Genomic DNA, 10424 nt, shown 5'->3' on the forward strand with positions numbered 1-10424 from the left:
ATTTGGTGTGATTGAAAATGAGTTTGAGTGAACATATTTATAGGGCAAAAACTAGTCGTTTGTTACCGTTGGGGGTAAGAAAAAAATCGAGTATGTGTTGAATAAAAATTCGTGATAATCATGTGATGCATATAATGATAATCATAATTAATTATACGCAATAAAATATATATCATATCACGTTATTATAAGGTTAGTGTCCTAGACAACCTCTTATATAATAACATAAAATTATATATTGATATAGTTAGTATATATACATAATAAATATATATCATATCACGTTATTATAAGGTCAGTGTCATAAACAGCCTCTTATATAATAACATGAAATTATACAAATATAATTAGACAATAAAATTATATAAGCAGTAATGTATAATCATATCACGTTATTATAAGGTCGGTGTCATAAACAGCCTCTTATATAATAACATGAAATTATACAAATATAATTACACAATAAAATTATATAAGCAATAATGTATAATCATATCACGTTATTATTTTAAAACTTCAGAGGCTTTTATACTTGTCGTATCCCTTACTGGGAGTGTGGGATCACTACAACAAAAACGGCTTTTCGCAGCGTGCAGTGCATGCTGCACAACTCAAAGCTGTTGAAAATTCAAAGTTATTGACAGCGCGCAATGCACGCTGCGGACAGTAATATCAACAGTGCACGATGCACGCTGCGGAAAATAACATCAACAACACGCAATGCACACTGCAGAAAGTAACATCAACCGCATGCCAGGCACGCTGCAGAAAAGGAAATCAGCAGCACGCATTGTCTGCTGCGGAAAGATGTATCAACAACTTGCACTGCACGCCGCGAAAAACTATTGACAGCGTGCACTCGCAAGCTGCGAAATAAATTATTGGCAGCACATAAATGTACGAAACTTCAATAAACTAAATGAAGAAATGAAAACGAATAAATAAACAAAAACTTTCAATTTCATTCATTAAAACAAAAGACCCAAATTTTTACAACAAACTAAGCACAATTTCAAGTCTAATCCAATCGCAGAGTTAATACACGAGTTTCTTCATCATACTAACCAAAACACGATACAAAATATCTCAACAAACTAGCTAATCTATATCAATCACACAAGACTACAAATTTAGATAATCATGCGACGGTGCTCCCTAAAGCGTCATCAAGAATTCTCATTTCATCAGCTTCTCCACCAAAATCTTATCAACCCAAACTTTCCAAAAAAATCCACCAAGAACAATGTGCTGCAAAAATTTAAGAAATTCCTTGCACCTGCAGAAAATTTAAAAAAAAAAAGAAAGAAAAGAAAAGTTAAGTGTTAAAAAAAGAGTATTTTCTTTGAAAAAAGGTCAAAGAGAAGGAAAAAATTCAAAATAGTTGCATTTGCGCAAAATTAACACAGTAGTTGAATTATTCAATGAAGAAATATAATTTATTACACTAGCATCATAAAACACATGCTGATGACGATGACGATGACGATGACGATGACGAAAGATCTTGAGATGCAAGTCAAAAGGTAATTAAAATGACTGAAGGCTCTTCACTAAATAAAAACAGGAAAAAATGGTGAATATAAACTTAACAACGAGAAGTAAACCTTGATGCCAAATCATAATGTTATCCCAGTGTTCTCCAATCGAGGATTCTCCGGATCTGCAAATAGCATAAATTGGTTTGTTAGGACCAGAAGAATCAAAACCAAATAAAAAGTTTAGAAAATTTATGCAATATGATCAACGCAATGGGAAGGCCATTACAATGTTTTAAGAACTCATTCCTTCAGGAAGGTATGCAACCTTCTGCTTAAAATAGTACACTCAATTCTGCATTCCATTACAATATATCACAACAAAAAGTGTCAGTAACCAAGTGCCTATAAGATGGATTATTCTCTCAAATTTATTAAGATGCATGGACACGACTAAATTTAGATTCTAGTTAGTCAAAGGACCATTCCATTACGTTAACTCGGTATGCAGCTGGAACACAACTTTGAAAAAATTCTTTAGCTCATGAACTCAATTGTGGAAGCAGTTACAATCATCACAAAAACACATTTCCAGGCTTTTCCTTGGAATTTTGGAGCGAGGAAAAAGAGACTGACGACAGTAGAACAAATTTGTTCAGGTGTTTAAATATTTTTATTATCAATGGAAGTAAGTGAAAAAAGCCAAACCATCGCCTTCTCTCACGTGCCTTTAGGATTCAGCAGCAGTTTTACAATAACAATAGCCTCATGCACAACACAGAACAATTAATTCATTATTTGGAAAAAGAACTCACGAAGGATTCACCCTCATGTTAAATGGGTAGCTAATATTTTTTTTAAAAAAAAAAACAGGGACATCAATTCAAAAGTTACAAAATTTAAATTATCAAGAATTCACTTCACTTGAATCGTGAACATACCATATGTACAAATTTGGTTATAAAATCACTCATCATTCCATAACACTTGAAATGAATTTATGAGAAATGAATACCGAAATATGGGACTAAAACTAGAAGCTTAATTAACTCGGCTGGCTTCCACTCACCTAAATTTACACTAATTTATTAATATTAAAATCTACAATTTTTAAAACAATGGCAAACTTTTAGTTCTACGAGATTTTTAATTTCCTTTTAAATTATACATGATTTGTACGAACTTTCGCTGCTTCCAAGTGCCAAAATTGATACCCATCACTTCACTCCATTCAAGTATATTTACCTTTTCTTTTATTTCTAAGCATTAACATAAAAAATTGAAGTATTTTCATAACTTTTATTCTATATTTCTAAGAATTAACAACAAAAACTAATAAAAAAAACATGAACTTCTGTAGAATTAAAAGGACACATGTTTATAATATTAAAGATCTTTGGAACACCCAAGGATGCAACATCATCTGTCAATAATAGGTGCAATACATATTCAAGAAAAGCCAACATATCATAGTGTATACAATCATAGAACTTCAGTGCAATATACAATCATAAATTTTACAGCATTTGGTAAATGGCAGTATAGAAAAAACAGAGATTGAGAACCAACGAAGAAGAAGAAATAATACATGTTATTTTCATCATTTTTGTTCTACTGGATTGAAAACTAATATCCTATCCTTGATAGATATCTTAGCAACATTTTCTTGAAACAATGTAATCTAGATTCAACAACTAGGTGGAGATTTTCCAGTCACATTCATGTTGCCACAAAGATCATATCCCAATTTAACAAAGATTACATTGATCAAATACTCACTTTTATTCACATGAATGCCTAAAATAATCTGGACCTGTTAAATCATGGATTCAAATCTGATGGCATAAAACTGGCCCAAGAAAGAATCCGCAAGGGACGTCATATAAAGTTGCAAACTTTTGAATCTGTAATGGACGTCATATTCCAAGGAATTTAAGAACCAAAAACGAATTAAATTTGAAGGGAAAAATTTTACCTCGGGATAGCCTTTGAAAGGCGATGTAAGGAGCTGGAATAGAGATCGAAAAAGCCAAAAATCAAACCAAAAACTGGTTGAAATCAAGATGAACAGTAATTGAAAGGAGGGTCGCTCAAATACGGCTTCGTTCTCGGCTAGAAATTCGGGATAATGGCTGGGCTAGCTTCGAAATACATTAAAATCGTGATCAAAACCAGGGGGTTTTAAATCGCAAGAACATCATCGATTCAAGCTGAAAACTCGCGATTGAGCATAGAAATCAAATCTACAAGACAAGAGCTACAACTCACGGCAGTTGCTGGCTGATTTCCGGCAGATAAGAGGCAGAGGTGGCGGCGAAAAATGAAGGAGAACAAGGGTTCAACGATTTGGGGAGGTACCGATGCGTTTGGGAACTGGGTTGGGTTTCTTCGTTCTAGAAACTCTGTGAGTTGCTTTGGGTTTTCGATTTGGTGCTATAGAATTGAATGAGATTTGGAGAATTGGCAGCGTGCTTGTAAGTTGCGCTGAAAAAAAAATTGTTAAAGTTCATTAATGGCGCACATAATCAGCCGAGAAAAATGAATTTTAACAGCTCACAAAAAGTACGCCGCTGAAAAGCCTATCTACCGCGTGTTTTTTGTGCAAGCCGTTGTATATATAACTGTACTAATATTAGCAGCGCACAAAAACGTGCACGTCGCAAATAATATAATTGACGGCATGCTTTTATTGCACGCTGTGGATATTACGCTGCGAAAAATCATTTTTGTTGTAGTGAAGGTCGTCTTAACATCCTCCCACGATTTATAACAAGTTTTTTAAAAAACTTTAAAAAAATTTTTTATGTCTGATAATAATATGATATTATATATTAAATATATACACAACAAATAAATAAACAATAAAATAAATATACTTACTTGTTAAATATTTTTGTCTTCTCTTTGTATTTTGGAGCGTCGAAAATTATAGAGAACCTTCGAGCGATCGTGCTGATAACGTGTTGTGAAAAGTAAAAATTATGGTAAAAACTAAAAACTCTAAAACTCAAAATATATATCAAACCAAACACTTATAAAATGTTGAGGTCTATTTATAGATCTTCAATTGAGAAATGTCCAAAAATAAATATGTCATCCATTAGATAATCAAAAATTAAAATATCATCACATCACCATCACAATAATTTTCAATCTAATTTTAATATATAATTTCCACTAACACCTACTTAATCATATAATTTCTCCTAATTAAATTATGGAAAAATTGCTTTTTTGGTCCTGTATGTTTGTCACTTTGCGAATTCAGTTTTTTATATTTTCAGATTTCAGTTTTAGTCTGCTCTCTTTATTTTTTTGGCAATTTTAGTCCTTTTTTCGATGTGGCGCTGACGTGGCACCAATTTAGTGCTGATGTGGAGCCGACGTGTACAGTGTCACGTAAGTATTTTCGAATAAAAAGGATCGAAATTACAAAAAATCAGAACATGCAGGACTAAAACTGAAATGTGAAAACATAGAAAACCAAAATCGCAAAATAACAAACATACAGAACTAACTTTGTAATTTTCCCTTAAATTATCGATCAGTTTGGCTAGCTTTTGTTTATCCACATTGTATATATATATCTCAAATTGATATCGACAAACAACTAATAAATTTGATGCATGGATTTATATGATCCACACACTCCGATTTAGATTCAAGCCTTTGCTGCTTATACATTATAAATCCAATAGTGAATTAAGATCGATGGAAGCAAATTAAACTTAAAACTCCGAAATTTAAATCAACGAAATGAGATTTTAATCATCTCAAAATTGAATATTAAATGTTATTGATTACTAGGTTGACTCCATCTTTTGTATATAATATAATTTTTATTTTGAGGAGTTCAATTTCGTAGCAATTCAGAGGTCGATAAAAATTAAGGGAACGAGTGGACAACGTAAGAGCTCATGGGGGCCCGAGGGTTCATGACCACACGATGAACTCACATGCACCTACTAAATTATATACAAATATAATTAATGAATCTGGTAATGTGAGTTAATTAGAGTGTAGTTACGTACTAAATTCTTCAACAATAAATACGCGATCGGCGGCCTAAACAAGTAAATTTATAGAGAATATATTTAAGTGGTAATAGATGTATTGTCGTTTTGTTTTGTTTATTTTTTTTAAGCTTTAGTTCCCACAATGGTTTTAAATTCAAGAATATCATTTAAATTTTCACGCACATGGAAGTTCTGCAAAATGTTTGTTTCGCAACACGGACCGAATTGCACTTGTCCCCCTCAATTTTGCTTATTGACATTTAGGATAGATGGACTATCCCATGTTTCTCTCCTCACTTGTACCTTCCGCCCAATCCCGAAGCCCCGGGACATTTTACTGTGGAAGATGGAGAATAGATCCCGACATCTCGTCAGGTTTGTGAATCCAACAGTGAACTGGATTATGGTCAAACATTACCAAATTGCCCCTGAGTATTCCAACTTACATATTTGGATGCGTGCTCATATTTTCAGATCTGGATCTGAATCTGAAAAGTATTATGCGATAAAATGGTGTCTACAAATCAAGATATTCGTTAAGATAGGTGAGTAACTCGCAGAAATTCGGTATGCATCATGTTGCTGAGAAACTGAAAATTATTGATCGCTCTTCTTCCACACGTCATTGATATAATAGCTGCGTATAAGCTCTGTGTGGGCTGAGATTTGATAGTATATATTCAATTTTTCCATATTTGATCCTTTTTATTTTTTTGGTACAAGAACGTATTGGATTGACTAATTTTCATTGCTCTGGTTAATATGTTTTTTTGTTTGTGGGAGAAATGAATAGATATTTTTGTACGTGAAAAACTGCTAGCAGAAGAATTATGGAAATCGACACTGCATCTATTAGTTTTTCGAAGCTCGGTTGTTTGCATCCTTCACTGTCCACAAAGCCCCTCTTCTCGGATGGATCTGTGAATGTAAAGAAATCATAAGGACTAATGACCGTGAATGTAAGGAATCACATGATTCCGTAGATTAACTAACCTACCGTTGGAAAACCCCTCTTCTCGGATGGATCTGTCAATCCAAATTTTGCAGAGAACATCAGATACAAATCTATATTGATGAGCAAGAGACGACAAAATTTATATTGAGTACCTTTTAAAGATCGTGAAAGATGCAGTAGGAAGAAACAAGATATTGGATGATCTGTGTTGTGCTGCGTGATGAAGGCGGGTGTAAGATCGGTGGAGTGGGATGTTCCACACTCTTCTCACGGGAGATAAGGTTCAGAAACTGTGGTTGAAAAATATCATCATCGATTTTTTTAATTAAAAGATAGTAAGGGCATTTTAGGTAAACCTGCAAAAAAATATATTAATCCGTAGAATTATCAAGTTAAACAAACAACCTACACATTATCTTATTCAATTAATCATTCACACCAAACAACAAGCTAACAAATCACATATTTAATTAATCTATTCATTATCAACCAATTTATCAATCCATCTATTAGTACGTTATCATACAAATTTATAATAATAATTATTTTTCTAAATAATTTATCCACACCGTTCTCTCATTCAATAATTAAAAATCATTAGGCCCTCGTTACTCTTTTCTGACTCCGCATCTCTGTTTGTTAATGGAGGTGACTCATATGTGAAAGAAGTAATTACTTTTTGGGTGAGTCGAAGTCGATAAATGAGTTTGTTTAATGCGATTTACACGATTATTATAATTTGCAGATTATTGCGTTTGTCGACGGGGATTTACGTGCATACCCAATACGCACCTACTAAGCATCCATTGAAATTATATATTATAATATACAAATATTGTAACACCCGGTATTTTAAATACGTAAATCCGCATGCATAATTAGGATATTTAATTATTTAAATTTGTGATTTATGGGTTAAATAATTATGTGAATTATTTGTGCATGATTTAATTTATTTTTAAGCATTTAACCCATAATTAGTGATTTTTATGATTTTTAGTATTTTAATTATTTTATCGCGTGGACGGGACCGTGGACGGACGAGATGACAACTTTCTAGCCAATTAATTTCATGAGCCTTTTTAGAGCCCTAAAATATTATTTTGAGTTTTATTATCTCAAAATTTTTAGTATTTAATTTTATATAATTTTAGGAGTCCATTTTTATCCAAATTTAGCCATTTTAATGACTTTTAATTATTTTTAAAATTCCCTAAATTTGTAATTTCGGGATTTTTATATTTTTAACTTAAGTTATCAGATTTTAACTTTTATTTAGAGTTTTAAAATTTTATGTTTTATATTTAAAACTTTTAATTATCCTAAAACCTATATTAATTAAAATAAAACCCCAAAACCTAATCTACCCAAACCCTTAATCGATTACCCATTCAGCCGCCTCCCTCTCCCCCATTATTCATCTTCTTCCTCGATCAGCAAGCCCTAGGAGGTTCCATAGCTCGATTTTCTTAAAGCTTCGAAGGTGTGTTCGTCCCGTCGTCCCGGAATCGTCATCTACTTTCATTTCTCTTCAACCGACGGTGAAAGGCATGTTCTTTCTCAAAAATTTCGTACTATATCAGTGGGTAATAGTGTGGGTGTGTATGCATCAGATTCTTTCAAATAATTTTCAGAAAAACGATTTGATTTTTGTGGGTTGAAGCTTGTGTATTCGTGGTTCATTCATCTCACGTTTTTATCACTCTTGGATCGGTATTAGCTGCTGGTCAGGTCCAGTAGGTGGTGTGGAAGAGGTCTAGGCTGGAATGGCTCGAGTGGCTCGAGCCAAACAAGCCTAGAACCTTAGAAGAGCAGTTCGGCCGAGGAAGGTGCAGATTAGGGTTCTCGGGAAGGGGGTGCTGGGCTCTGTGCGTGGGCTGCATGGACCGGGGTCAGGGGTTAGGTTCGAACCGCCCAGACGTGGGCTACGTCTGGGCGGCGGGACTCCGGCCAGGGGTGGCCGGAGCAGGGCGGCAGCAGCCCTAGAAGGGCTGCTGCTCGCGGCGGCCGAGAAGGGAAGGAAGGGGGGGGGAGCTTCGGGTTTAGGGTTAGGGTGTGGTCCGGGTCGGGTCAGTAGGGTAGTGGGTCGGGTTAAGTCGGTCCGGGTCCGGGTTGGTGGGCCGGGCTCGAGTCTTTTTATTTTTAAAGTATTTTATGAATTAATTGGTTTTTGGGCCAATTAATTAGAAATAAAATTATTTGGACTCCCAAATAATTTTATTTAGGTTTTAAAATTTTAATTAAGTTAGTCCATTAATTTTATGTGCTTTTGAGCCCATAAAAGTTATTGGGCCAGTCTTTGGGCTTTTGGGCCCATTGGGCCAGTTTAAGTTGTTATTGGGCCTAGAATGTTTTATGGGCTTTAAATTATTTTAATTGGGCTTAGAACAATTTTATTGGGCTTAAGTATGTTATTGGGCCAGATTTAAGTAATTGGGCTTGAGTGTTAGGGCCAGCAGTCCAGTACAATCCATGAGAAATTTGCATGTGTCCTGATTATATATTTAATTATTTTATGCATTGAAGTTATTTTAATATTTATATGTTAGTAAGAAATTAAATTAAATATATATGAAGGACACACATTTTTATTTAAGTACAGGCATTCATGAAATAATTTTATGCATGATTAAATGTTTAAGGTTGAGCAATAATAAAATATTTTATGTTGGATGTTGAAGTAGTGTGACAATTTAAGGGGGATTCGTCCCCATATGTGAACTATTGAAGGGCAGTTTACTGCCAATTTAAGAGGTGATTCGTCACCGCCACGTACGTTGGTTTTCACGCTGTTCAGTATTTAATGTATGATTTAAGGTTACACTACGGATACAACCATGCGATGTTAGAAATTTGACTGCTCAACAATGTTTATGTATTATGTTATTTAAGTTATGTTTATGCCATGATATTTTTAAGCATGCTCCTTCATGTATATGTTATGTATTAGTATCAAAGTGTTTTAAATTATTTTAAACCCTTGTTATGTTAGCATGTTGGGCCTCTAGGCTCACTACACTGGTATGGTGCAGGTGAGTTCGTAGAGGAGGATGTAGCTCCTACCGGCGGCGAGGACATATGAGCGGACATGCAGTGACCCCGTGACCGTGATAGATGTCTGAGTCACATTGCATGTTTTTGATTATGTCAGCATGTTACACATTTTATATTATTTTTCAGTGGTTGTGAGTTTTGAATATTTTATTGAATATTGTCAGTGCATGCAGATTTTTAATCATTTTATTTATGCAGTACTTTTTATTAAATGTTTGACTCAGATAATTATTTTATTTAAAGAATGAATTTTTTTATTTAAGTTATTTATTTAGTTATTTTAAATCTTTTTATTCTGTGCATGTATGTATGCGCATATATGTGCATATTTTATTTAGTGAGTATATATATAAAAAAAAAAAAAATTCCGCATATTTATATATTAATTATAGAGTTAGGGTCGTTTCAAATATAATTAATGAATCTGGTAATGTGATCTTAATTAGAGTGTAGTTACGTACCAAATTCTCCAACAACTAAAGACTCGATCGGCTGCCTAAACAAGTAAATTTATAGAGAATTTAAGTGGCGATAGATGAGAATTTTTTTTTTTGATTGATTGATCTTGTATCTAATGATTTTAAGTTTAATTAATAAATTACGAGATTCACTAGTCAAAAAAAAAATGTATTGCGGGTCTTCTTTTTTTTCTTTTTTTTTTTCTGAAATTAGCTTTAGTTCCCACCATGATTTTAAATTCAATAATTTTTTCGCACATGGAAGTCCTGCAGCATGTGTGGTAATGGGCTGCTGTCATATCATATGTGAACGAAGTAAAATATTTGGGGTGAGCCAAGAAATGGGTTTGATTTTCAAGGTGGGTCGAGCATTAATGCATTATTATTTATTATGATGACCTAAAAAATTACTATCACTTTATTTCATTTATATATATATATATATATATATATATTATATATATAC

At 33.5% G+C, this 10424-nt stretch overlaps 2 long non-coding RNA genes across 2 annotated transcripts; both read right to left on the reverse strand.

The window, feature by feature from the left end:
- Nucleotides 1-942: 942 nt before the first annotated feature.
- Nucleotides 943-4021, reverse strand: LOC140874727 (uncharacterized). Its single transcript, XR_012148205.1, has 3 exons — nt 3451-4021; nt 1605-1660; nt 943-1276 (listed from the first exon to the last, which is right to left on the reverse strand). It is a non-coding gene; the product is annotated as an uncharacterized lncRNA (long non-coding RNA).
- A 1817-nt stretch (nt 4022-5838) lies between these two features.
- Nucleotides 5839-6719, reverse strand: LOC140876392 (uncharacterized). The gene is made up of 3 exons (XR_012148778.1): nt 6599-6719; nt 6489-6517; nt 5839-6409 (listed from the first exon to the last, which is right to left on the reverse strand). It is a non-coding gene; the product is annotated as an uncharacterized lncRNA (long non-coding RNA).
- Between the last annotated feature and the right edge of the window lie 3705 nt (nt 6720-10424).

This window comes from Henckelia pumila, chromosome 1 (genome assembly GCF_033568475.1).
Source record: "Henckelia pumila isolate YLH828 chromosome 1, ASM3356847v2, whole genome shotgun sequence".
Classification (NCBI taxonomy): Eukaryota; Viridiplantae; Streptophyta; class Magnoliopsida; order Lamiales; family Gesneriaceae; genus Henckelia; species Henckelia pumila.